Source organism: Homarus americanus, unplaced genomic scaffold (assembly GCF_018991925.1).
Source record: "Homarus americanus isolate GMGI-L3 unplaced genomic scaffold, GMGI_Hamer_2.0 scaffold7626, whole genome shotgun sequence".
Classification (NCBI taxonomy): Eukaryota; Metazoa; Arthropoda; class Malacostraca; order Decapoda; family Nephropidae; genus Homarus; species Homarus americanus.
The window spans coordinates 17,203,479-17,216,585 of NW_024718273.1; positions in this window are offsets into that span (position 1 = coordinate 17,203,479).

Here is a 13,107-nt window from a genome sequence, read left to right on the forward strand (position 1 = left end):
CGTTAATAGGTTTATTACTTTCTTAAATACACGGAAAGAACAAGTGCCGTATTGACAGACTGTTCATGGTTAGGTTTGGTTAGATTAGGTTTGTCAGAAAGAAGGCCATCTTAGTAACTATAATTTACTATCATTATATATTCATTACATACGGCTGCCGTACCTGTATCCTGTTCCTTATTTGTTACCTCAAAGTAGCTAGTAACAACACGATTTGTCTACTGTGTTGGTATAATTCTTTACGGTTAATATTTGTAAATGATTGAAATGGAAAATTGTTAACCCAAATAGTTTCTTCTTATGTATTTCGCGGAGATTTAAAAAAAAGCTATAATGTATTACTACGCCGCAACTAAGGTCTTCTCACGCGTCCGAGTACTATTGCGATGAATTCTTAGCTCTTACAATTCTTGCTTTGTGTTGTGCTAAATATGAACGGGTGGAGGCTAAAGACTCGGAAAAGGTAGACCATGGAAACTAATACAAAAAACAAACAGTGTTTCCTAGTGTATGATGGGGTGTTTCAAGCTACCTGACATTCACATCCGTTGCAAATGAGCCGTTATGGAGACTGTGGTCCTTCCTCTCATTTACCAACAATACTGGTTGCAAACAGTAGATAGGGGTTTGAAGTAGAGGGAAATTGAAGAAAAATCACGCAAAAATACTGACGAAACGAAAGCTTCTAACAAGAAAAACCAGAACCTAACCTAACCTGAGGATAAAGTATAGTCTTGCGATTACTGTATTCGGCTTGGAACATGTGCTGTACAGAGTGAAATATTTTGTTGGTAATGTTCCTTCTCATTGTCGGCACGAAACACCAAACTCTTGATATTCTTCCACAATCGTTCTAATATATTTTACGTATGAACACCTGTAGCACTTCACAAAGGTTGGCACAATACCAAGCGCCTTAAAAATGTAAATGGCAGCGGCTTCGTTTTCTAATACATGATGAATGGTTTGCCAAGCTGTGTAATAACACCCGGGCAGATATAAACCATCTTGCGATAGCCCAAAAAAAAATTCGAGAATGAGGAATTGGATTTTGGGGGAAGCGCAGGAGAATCACATGACCCCTAGCGTGTCACGTGACAATGGGACACGGTGATTGGTGCTTAAGTCAGATGGAAACAGTGAAATCAAAGTCCAAAATACTCGAAAAATATAAATTTGCGCTGGAAACGTGATTTGATAAAGTATTTTTTGTTAGTTTTAAGTTAGTTTTTTGCTCTAACTCCCTATATAAATACGAATATGAAATTCCGTGGTCAACCTTTTCCGAACCTTAACTGATTCAAATTAACTGTTGTAGAAAATTTTCTTGTCTTTTTACTGTTTTTTTATGTTTATATTGTAACTAGCTGGACGATAGCTGTTCACCACACCAATATATATAATTAATGAACAGTTTCTTTTAACTTTTAATATAATACAATAGTAGTTCTCTTCTGACTCCGGAAAATTGTTAGACGCTGAGGCGGTAACTGCTATTCCAAGACCAAAACTGCGTCGACCTGGAGAAATTGGCTGCTGGCAGGTGAAACTAGCCGCTAGCCCCCCAAACCAGCAGTTAGTACTAGCAGAAAATTAAAAATGCTGGTACAAGTGCCCGTGTGACGCCGCCTTATGGTCTTCAGGTGCGCACGCTAGTTTAGTAATTAGAGTTATCAAGAATCATGGCAAATTATTTCCCAGGAAAATATTTTAAATTTGTTATTTATTGTTTCTTGCTTCTTGTTGCTGATGTCTAGCAGTTTATCATAACGTTTGTTGCGTTCATGTGAAGTTCTGGATTACATGTGCGTTTTTTTTATATCGTTGACAGCTGGTAATGTCACTAAAGAAAAATGTACTTGATGTTGCGATTTTCGGTGTCTGTAATTATAATAATACAAATTACTATACTTGTACTACTAGCGCGTTTTTCCCCAGCTGAGAAAAGATCCCCCCCGCCCCCTCCTCAACATCTGATGGCTGTTGGCGAGAAAGATATTTAGCTAAATTATATAAAGATACATACATTATATCAAACATAAGCAAGTAGGAAGTTTATCAGAAGTATTATACATGAATTAACTGTTAAACTCGGGTAGCAAATTCACGCTTTTGGAGGATGCATTTAATATATACTTATTTTATCCACAATAAGGCATACTAAGACAAATTACATATCAGTAATACTTCATTATGCAAAAACAACATTTTAAAAGATCCGAATCACATTGAAATATTACACGACCGTCAGCAGAGGCGGGAAATACATGAAGTAGTTTGACCTTATCAGTGCGTCTCTAGTCGTGTGGCCTGATGCTGGGTATAGCAAATCTAGCGAACATTCAAAATACGTTGTCATGCTGGGAGCTAAATGTAAAGTCAATTCTCTGTTACGTACTGTTAGCAAGTAATCTTATCTTCCTCACAGACATACCACTGTACTTTCATCACACTGAACTATAGTTTATAAAGGAACGGTAAATGAGATGGTCTAAATTAGCTGTATAAGGAGAGAAACTAAACTTCGTGTTTAAGAAGTTGTCAACATTCTTCGGTTCACACATCTCCTTGGTATGCATCACACGAGTTGTTATGGAGTTTCTCAGACAGTCACAAGATTTAATTAACACACCTCGAAAGGTTCATCAAGTACGGCATACTGTATATTCTGGTTCTGCGTAGTTTTTAACCCGAGTGGCCAAGCTGACACACTTTACATTTTATCTGTACCGTAATGTGAGTCATATTTGTCGTAGGGGATACAAAGCTTAGACAATGAGTGATAGTAGCAGTGTGTGTGTATATTTAAATTCATTGGCATTCACTATCAACACAACTAAGTTTACTTTCATGAAATATGTATATTAAGTTATCTATATATATACACTGAATACAATTATATACAACATCCCTCCTTGCGGAATACCAATAAGTACTCTGTATTTAATGGCTAGTTAATTGCCTCACTTGATTGTCTTCTGCATATCAACATTAATCCATCCACCAACCATTTACATTGACAGTTTACGCTTGTCGCAATTTACACAAAATAAATAATTCTAAAAATTTCACTTGATGAAACGCAAACATACAAGGATTGTAAACACCAAGGGATTCTATAAACACAAACATCAAGGAAATCTGTAAACACAAGAATCAAGGAACTCTATACAAAAACTATAGAGGGATTCTGTAAACACAAAATATTAAGGGACTCTATGAGCACACATGTCAAGGGACTCTACAAACACAAATATTAAGGGCTTCTAAACATAAACATCAAGAGATTCTGTAAAGAAAAACTATCGAGGGATTCAGGTCGTAGGTACAGTAGTAGGGAGGTACTACCGCCTGGGAAGATATTGGAAGCATAATGTGTTGTCTAATGGTAGACCCTGCTGCCATATGGCATCACGAAAATTGTGACCAAGTCCCAGGTTGCTGATCTGACTTTCTGCCTCATTTACACACAATTGCAGGGTCTCAATTGTGACTCTTACTATTGACAACACAACATACATATATTGTTTCTCACTATTGATCTTTTATTATTATTATTATTATTATTATTATTATTATTATTATTATTTTAGTACATTTATTTAATATTGATATATTTTTTAGATTTTTTAATTATAATTATTATTATTATACCCCCCCAGCCCTGATGTGAGTCATTGACCTGTGCCTAGATGGGCTAATGCCGTAAAAAAAAAGTAAAGAGACACATCGAAGGATTCTGCCTGCACAAGTGTCAAGGGGTCTCTCTGTAAACTAAACAACAAAGGCCTTCCTTCGTAGACGTCCAGTAGTATATTCGGTCAAATGTCAACAAACGTCAGAGGACTTGATAAACATCCTGTAGTGCCGAGGGTGATGTGGTCAAGAGGTGACAGTGGGGTTGAGTGTGTTGCTGTCACTAGGGGCTTCGTACTACGCTATCAGTCAAGGGCCAAAGCTTATGTTACAACAACGAAATAATAATAATGACTGAGAAACTTAATACAATGATGATATACCGGGAAAAATGGTTTAGGAAATATTAAAAAATGAAACTAGGAAATAATATCAATTAATTATCCGAGTCTTATTCTATAACAGTAAACATAGTGCCAATTATTATAAAACCTAATAACGATTGATATTGTTAGGATTTAGTTATTAATAAGAGTTATATGGTAATAGTAGTAATAGTAGTTAACCTAATACAATAAACATCATTATTAACGCGCGTCACTCCATCACTCCAAATAGTAAGCAACTTAACGACCAAGAATAACCAAACAGTTTCCGGAATATTTTGCATATTTAATTCCTAGTAGCTGAGTCACTCCTAGCGATCTAAAAACACACGAGGTAAAACTATTAAAACTCTAATTTCTCGGGATAATCTCCTGTAATTATTGCACAGTGTGTTTTGATTGCGTCAGTAAATTCATGAAAAAAAAATCCTGGTATTCGATGGGTTTGTTGGCTATCCTTGGTCGAATTATAAATTGCCTTACTGTTTATCGTTCTTTGTGTATCTGGATCGTCTAGGTATATCTGCATAGTCTATATAGCTGCATTGTATATATACTATCCATGCTGAAATATTGAACTGCATTGTGTATCCTGTATACACGCTGAACTATAAATGCATTGCCTATACATGCTTAACTGTATACCTGCATTGTGTATATACATGCTGAACTGTTTAACTGCATTTCCTATACATGCTGAGCTGCACACCTGTATTATCTATATACATGCTAATTTGTATACTTAAAATGTCTTTAAACATGCTGAACCAATTGGCAACTTGTATGGCAGTTTTATTGAACATCTATCTACCTAGCTAAGTCAATTCTGTGAACCTGAAATGGGCTAACTGACAATATTCTTACTTTTTAATATCCATAGACCAACTTTAGTTAATATTATGTTCCTCAAAAAGATGATATTCGGATAATCGTATTTTCTTGGTATTCCGTCGCGATAAAACACATATATTTTAACGGGGAATAATTTGTCATAGTTTATAGAGATCCGTCTTACGAACACTGCCAGTAGTAGTGACAACAGTGTAAATATCAACAGAGAACAGATGCACCAGTAACAACACATATAGCTCCTGACACTCACAGGATGTTAAAATTGCGCAGTATGGTGAGTAACCTAGTGGGGCAGGAAGACCTAACTGTTTCACTACGTTTCGTTTTTTTTTAATTAGCAGATGGTAGTATAGTGTAATATCGGTTTATATTTAGTGTTCCCGCTGGTTTTACAGTAAAATCTACGTTAGTAAACTAGACTCACTGACCTGTATACTACAAAACCTTACTAACTTTATCGTATTTGATTTAGGTGTTGTTACCGAGGCGGTTTATTGTTGGTCATGACTCGTGAGTTTGTTTATGGGTTGGGTGAAGAGACCGACACTCAACTCCGATAAGCCAAGTCGTCTAAACAACATTTGTGTCCAGCTGAAGATTAAAAAAAACAATGGAATGTCATTTCCGTTCATCTTGACTAACCTTACGAAACAGGTTTAATGCGTATTACGGATCCAAACGCATAGGACACGTGCCTCCAGTACCCGTCCGGCACACACTTCCAAATGGGCCCGGATGTATTTTTGAGAATCTGAAAACACGCGCAGTACAGTATAGCACAGATCACTGGATGTCTGTAGAGCTGAGAACTGGTCTATTTATTGCTCGTTCATCATGGCCAAACTGTTGTATAGTAAAGGATACAGTGCTGAGTGCTCGTCTCGTCATTGGTCCACTTCCGAGGCACTCCCCAGCCCATCCAGTTGTGTGAATAGATACCGGTACCTCACTTTACATTTGGGGGAAGTGAAGTAATAGTCACGCTGTCTCCTAAAGCTGTTCTGTTATATTTATAAATGAGAGAAAATTTATTATGAGAATCGTGAATATATAATGCAGTTATAATATTTCACTGATAGGTCGAGATAGTGTTACATCAGTGTTATAAAGAGAGAAAAGTTATTATAAAAATTTTTGAATATATGATGCGGATATATAAAGGTAAATTTCCTATAACGTTAAAAGACCCGGGTGATCGTTTGAACTCCGATGTACCGTTTGTTCTCTCCTGAGACATTAAGATAAAGGTAATGTTTTGGTTAGGTGTCTGAAACGTTTACTTCTGCCTCACTCACTGCTGTAAACTATAGCTCTATACACGCCGCCATCACTACAGCTTCTGGCTTTACAGAGATTTAACCACCTTCCCGACCTTAACCCTGACGTTGATCTTGTCCTCGCTCTTGACCTCGATCTAAACTTTGACCTTGACTGCACCCTGGGTACTCTATTGGGCTCATAGTCTCACACGTCAGAGGAAGTCATTGCAATATTAGGAAACACACACACACAGAGAGGAATTTCGCTAATTAAAGTGTTGCTTGTTAATTATGACGTGTACTGACATCAATAGATCAGCTGGTCTTTTAACAATAACATCAGAGAGTTTCTAGGTTATGAGTATTGACTGGGCCCCTCTCTCTCTCTCTCTCTCTCTCTCTCTCGTCGGCCACTCTCTCGTGTAGGAATAGATTGTTGGAACTCCCTTAATATCCCGGTGCGATGTTTTTACTCTTTACAAAGGATGCAAAGGGGAAGAAAACATTTGTCGCTATACATAAGGGTTAGGCACACTAAAAACAAACATGATTTAGTAGTAGTAATTTAGAAGTCTTGTTGATATTTTGCAGGAAACTTAATCGTGCTTGGTAAATTCGAGTTATTCTCAGCATATCGCAATTTTCACCACAAGGGAACAGCCATGGCTTGTAAAGAGCACGTTACTGCCCGGGTCTCAGGTGTTAAGTCCAAGCTAATTGAATTTACCAGGTGTGAGTTATTAGGATTCTGTACACGTTCATTTGTTTTGGTGTTGTTATAAGTGTTTTTTTTTTAGTTACTCCAACACTGCTGTACTGTTATGTGTTACAAATTGGGGAGAAAATATGTGATTACTGACACTGTGGTTTGAAGTTTACGAGAGAAAATGATATACCGTCACTCAATAAATAATCTGTAGAAATTATCTTGAGCCAATATGACACAACGGACGAAGGATTTTGACAACCCTACCGAGACAACAGGAGTCACAGTGTTCATTATGAAATCCATCGACCATCCTACGGAGCTGAAATATCCACATACTTTTGAGTCACTCCGTCATTAAACCAGCTGCAGAAAGGAACTGTTAGCATGAATACCAAACAACTCAGTAATAACTCCTTGGATCTTCCTATTATCTACACCTCATATGATCAATAACTTACAACAAAGTCATAAATTCGATCTAACACATCAAAAGAGATCCTAAGTCTTTTAATATGTATAACCATAAGGTGAGTGAAGACGAGAGATATACTGTACTGTTGTCTCTCTAAACCCTATAAGAACGGACACCATCTAGTAATAACAGACGCCATAATAAAGGAGACACTGCAGGGATAGACGCTAGTTCCTATAGGGATGTTTAGTGTGGGTATGGGAACTGAATTAAAAGATCAACCAATTACAGACGAGACCAGCAAGATGAATTAAGAGAGCAACCAATCACAGACCAGACCATCAAAATGAATTAAGAGAGCAACCAATCACAGACGAGACCCATCAAAATGAATTAAGAGATCAACCAATCACAGACGAGACCCATCAAAATGAATTAAGATATCAACCAATCACAGACGAGACCCATCAAAATGAATTAAGAGACAAACCAATCACAGACGAGCCCCATCAAGAGAAAGACGGCCAATCTGAAGGAAGTTTAAAGTTCTAGGAATGATAAGAATCAGAGAAGTAATGAATGAGATGTGTAAGTGATGAAGACTATACCGCTTGGAAAATCCCCAGATCAGGATGGGTAAGTACAGGACTCATTAGTACCGCCACACATGTCCACAACCTCACAGTGGGAATTTGTATACAGTGACTCATCCATCATCACCTTCTACGGCACGAACTCACCTAGGCATCACAACAATGATTTATAGAGACTTAAACAATTTTCTCAGTCTTAGAAAAGGTGGCAGACTATGTAGGATTTTCCAGCTGATGTATTGAAAGTAATCCCCACATTTAAAGCTTGATGTAGCGTTGAAAATCCAGGCTATAAACATCACTAACAAAATGATAGGACAGGACTCGCAGAATGTCGATAACGAAGTAGAAACAGCTGGGATAAAAAAAAAAAGGTTCAGAATGGAGTACCGCAAGGATTCAATTTAGGACCTCCGCTCTTTGTGATGTACCTCAGCGATATATCGACTCATATAATCAAATGTGTGGACGATACAGACATACGGAAAGATGGTGAGTTAAGACATTGTATCTCTGACTATGTAATGATCTACACGTAAGACTGGTAATAGCTGTTAGGTGTAGCCATGTGGAAACCTCGTTCATATGGAGCAGGATTACTCTGTCGACAACACTCCCCTGGCACCTGTAAGTAAAGGATAAAGAAAAACTATACTAGACCCAAGAAGTTATAATCATGTCTGTGAATATAAAGACAAGAGAATCAACTCAATTACCTTCCGTAGATCATTCATATGTCCCCACTGTAAACAAACAGAGACTAAACTTACAAGAAAGCCATAACCACTAGGAAAAAGACACTCGTATATCCAGAAAGAATAACATCTTGATCACTCCTCAAACAATAAACAACTGACCAGAGCTTAAGATCCTATAAACAGCGACACATAAACTCCATACATTTCTTTAAGGTGTTAGATACTACTACATACAAGAGATCATAGAGTTAAATTGGTTAAGTCTTTGATCCAACAGGCGAGATGTAATGGTGTCTTCCTTCACATACAGCAGAGAGTGACGCACCTGTGGAATAGTTCACATACCGTAGCCATGGAAACAAGAACGGTGGACGTGATTATTAACCATGGCGGAGGGACACTTAAGCCACCAGCTTCCTCGTGCCGTCAAGGTCTTTCCTGCTGGGGTGGTGGTGGTAGTAGTGGTGATGGTGGTGGCAGGAGTGATGGTCTAGTGTGGGGATGGTGGTGGTGTTGGGGGTGAGTAGATGGTATGTTAGCCCACCAAGACCACACTTATTTTCTTAATAACTTCACCACTTATCAGCTTATTAGCCATTCATGGTCGTTCTGTTCTTTATTATAACCTTTACTGTCCACTGCCATAGGGGGTGTCGCACTCTATAACAGCCATCTCACATCTGTTCCTGGTCGGGGATTGAACCCAGGACACATTCTGAGAGGGTCGCGCTTTACCAGATTGAGTCAATTAAGTAGAGAATCAAAATGATAAGTCATACGAAGAGACAAAAACAGTAGATACACCTTCCAAAACTCTAGTGTTCTGTGTGTTTGTTGGGTGAATGTTTAGAAGCTGCCATGCACGGAAATTACTACGGAAAATAGTTTTTTTAATGAGTATTGCATCATGTTTCATATGAATTTAACTTTCATTTCCGGCGGCAATGAATAGTTAGGGAGACATCACCCCCCCCCTCCCTCCCCACTCCCAATTACTAACAATATTGGTTGTACAAAGTGGGTAAGCAGAAAGAAATTGTGGGATAAAACAAAAACAAAAAACTAACAAGCCAAACCTCCTAACCAGAGAAACCAGAAGGACCTGACCTAACCCATCCCGCCCCTGGACCCCCGAGGTGTAAAAAACAAACTTACTTTAGGCAGTGTCTGTCTCTTGCTGTAATGCCAAGAACGTCTGATCTTCACCACACTGACAGTCTGAATCACACCTCGGACACTTGACTGAAGGAGGGAGAACACCATGAGCACTGAACCATTATGATTATTATTATCATTATTACCCAGGACTCGAATTGCTTCCGTTGTGGACTTATGACTGGCACAGACAGACAGACAAACACATTCTGTTATTATTTCTATTGTAGATATACGTGCACCTTTTCAGCGTAATGTGGTAAGGTGATTTTCTTTTTCTTTAATTATATATATATATATATATATATATACACATGTAAGTAGCTAAAACAACTATCTGTGCAGGTGGGGGTCGATATGCTCTGTCTGACTAGTGACAGCCCTCGTATACCAAAATTTATCGTCCATGGTCTTATATTGTTTCCCACAAAGTACCTGCTGTGAGTTATTAATAAAATAATATAATATCAATATAATACTGTACTAGAGGGGGGGAGGGGGACCAGCTCGCTCCATGCATAAAACTCTGTTATCAGATTAAGGGAGATTTTAAAATGTCATGTAGTACGGGGCTGGCCAGTGTGAGGCGTGAGCTGGGTCACCTTGAATTTCCGACAGCATCCTGTGTTTAGTGGCTGACAACTGCTGCATTTTACCACTATTTATATATATATATATATATATATATATATATATATATATATATATATATATATATATATATATATATATATATATATATATTTTTTTTTTAACTACAATAATATAAAGATAAAATAAATCAATATGAGCCATAAAAGGATTTATTTACTCGGGACTAAATTGATCTCTGTATTATAAGTTCTTGATTGTTTTAATGTCCTCTCAATAGTTTATAACACAGTACTATAGTCTGAGAAGTTTTTACAGGTGTTTAGATGAAAAATTAACCTCAATAAATTAAAGATGTGGCAGCCAATAGCAGCCGTGACTAACACTAACGTACTCATTAGCCAACGCTCTGAACCAGCCCCTCCCCCCCCCAAAAAAAAAAAATTACAATCCTGATGACTTAATACCAATATATTTATTTTAGCAGGGAATTAGATTTTTTCAGCTTGGGACAGAGAGTGAGTTCGGTCCAACCAGGTGACGTATGTGGTTGTTGACGATTATAATTCTTAAATGTTATTAGTCTTTGTGAACCAGCATGCTTCATGGACACAAGTATAATTAAGAGATGAATGGCTGTGTAAGAGGAAGTTACCTATTAGTTTATTTCAGAAGTGTATGGGGCATATAAACATGACCGGTGTTTAACATTATGGGACAGACTATAAACATGACCAGTGTTTAACATTATGGGACAGACTATAAACATGACCAGTGTTTAACATTATGGGACAGACTATAAACATGACCAGTGTTTAACATTATGGGACAGACTATAAACATCACCAGTGTTTAACATTATGGGACAGACTATAAACATCACCAGTGTTTAACATTATGGGACAGACTATAAACATCACCAGTGTTTAACATTATGGGACAGACTATAAACATGACCAGTGTTTAACATTATGGGACAGACTATAAACATGACCAGTGTTTAACATTAACAGACTATAAACATGACCAGTGTTTAACATTATGGGACAGACTATAAACATCACCAGTGTTTAACATTATGGTACAGACTATAAACATACCAGTGTTTAACATTATGGGACAGACTATAAACATACCAGTGTTTAACATTATGGGACAGACTATAAACATCACCAGTGTTTAACATTATGGTACAGACTATAAACATAACCAGTGTTTAACATTATGGTACAGACTATAAACATACCAGTGTTCAACATTATGGAACAGACTATAAACATCACCAGTGTTTAACATTATGGTACAGACTATAAACATCACCAGTGTTTAACATTATGGTACAGACTATAAACATAATTTAACATTATGGTACAGACTATAAACATATAAACATCACCAGTGTTTTATGGTACAGACTATAAACATCACCAGTGTTTAACATTATGGTACAGACTATAAACATAACCAGTGTTTAACATTATGGTACAGACTATAAACATAACCAGTGTTTAACATTATGGGACAGACTATAAACATCACCAGTGTTTAACATTATGGTACAGACTATAAACATAACCAGTGTTTAACATTATGGTACAGACTATAAACATAACCAGTGTTTAACATTATGGGACAGACTATAAACATCACCAGTGTTTAACATTATGGTACAGACTATAAACATAACCAGTGTTTAACATTATGGTACAGACTATAAACATAACCAGTGTTTAACATTATGGGACAGACTATAAACATCACCAGTGTTTAACATTATGGTACAGACTATAAACATAACCAGTGTTTAACATTATGGTACAGACTATAAACATAACCAGTGTTTAACATTATGGGACAGACTATAAACATCACCAGTGTTTAACATTATGGGACAGACTATAAACATCACCAGTGTTTAACATTATGGTACAGACTATAAACATAACCAGTGTTTAACATTATGGTACAGACTATAAACATCACCAGTGTTCAACATCATAGAACTTACATATAAACATCGCCAGTGTTCAACAATACAGAGGGAGACATTTTGCGTGTTCAACAATAAGGCAACGAACACGTAACATTGCCACATTAGACACAAACAGACTGTGCTCTCTCTCTCTCTCTCTCTCTCTCTCTCTCTCTCTCTCTCTCTCTCTCTCTCAGCCACCTCTTATTAAAATGTTATAGAGCTGACATATACATAACACTAACATACGTACATCCAGGGAGTGACCTTTCAATATTAAAGAAAAGTCTACAGGCTAGTTCTATTTTTAACCTATCACCTGCGTCATGCTATGTAATGCTATCTTTAAACTGTATTCAGAGAGGGGTGATCTGTGAGGGGGAGTGGGGCAGGAGGAGGAGGAGGGGAGAGCTGCTGCACTACACTCCATGAACAATAATATCGAGTCACAATAGGAAAATATTATGTGGGGGGGGTGGGGGTATGTGGGGGGGGTGGGGGGCAGATGTGGTGGAGGGAGTTGCTATGAGTTGTGAGTGTGGTGTCACGATTGTCACGTTGGAAGTGGTGTGTGTGTGTGTGTGTGTGTGTGTGTGTGTGTGTGGGTCAGCAGGACAGCAACGCGCATGTATACACGTGAGCCATTCAAGGGGATCCCTCACCCACCTCACCCACTCATATCCTCCACCCTAAAGTCGGGGTTTTATTATAACATTGACAGTAAACTACATCCTAATCTATTGTGTGACTGGTGTATAAATGTTGTATTTTGTCCTCATTCACTACCACATTGATAGATTCATTATGTCTGGCTTGGTTATTACATATTACAGTGAAATATAGT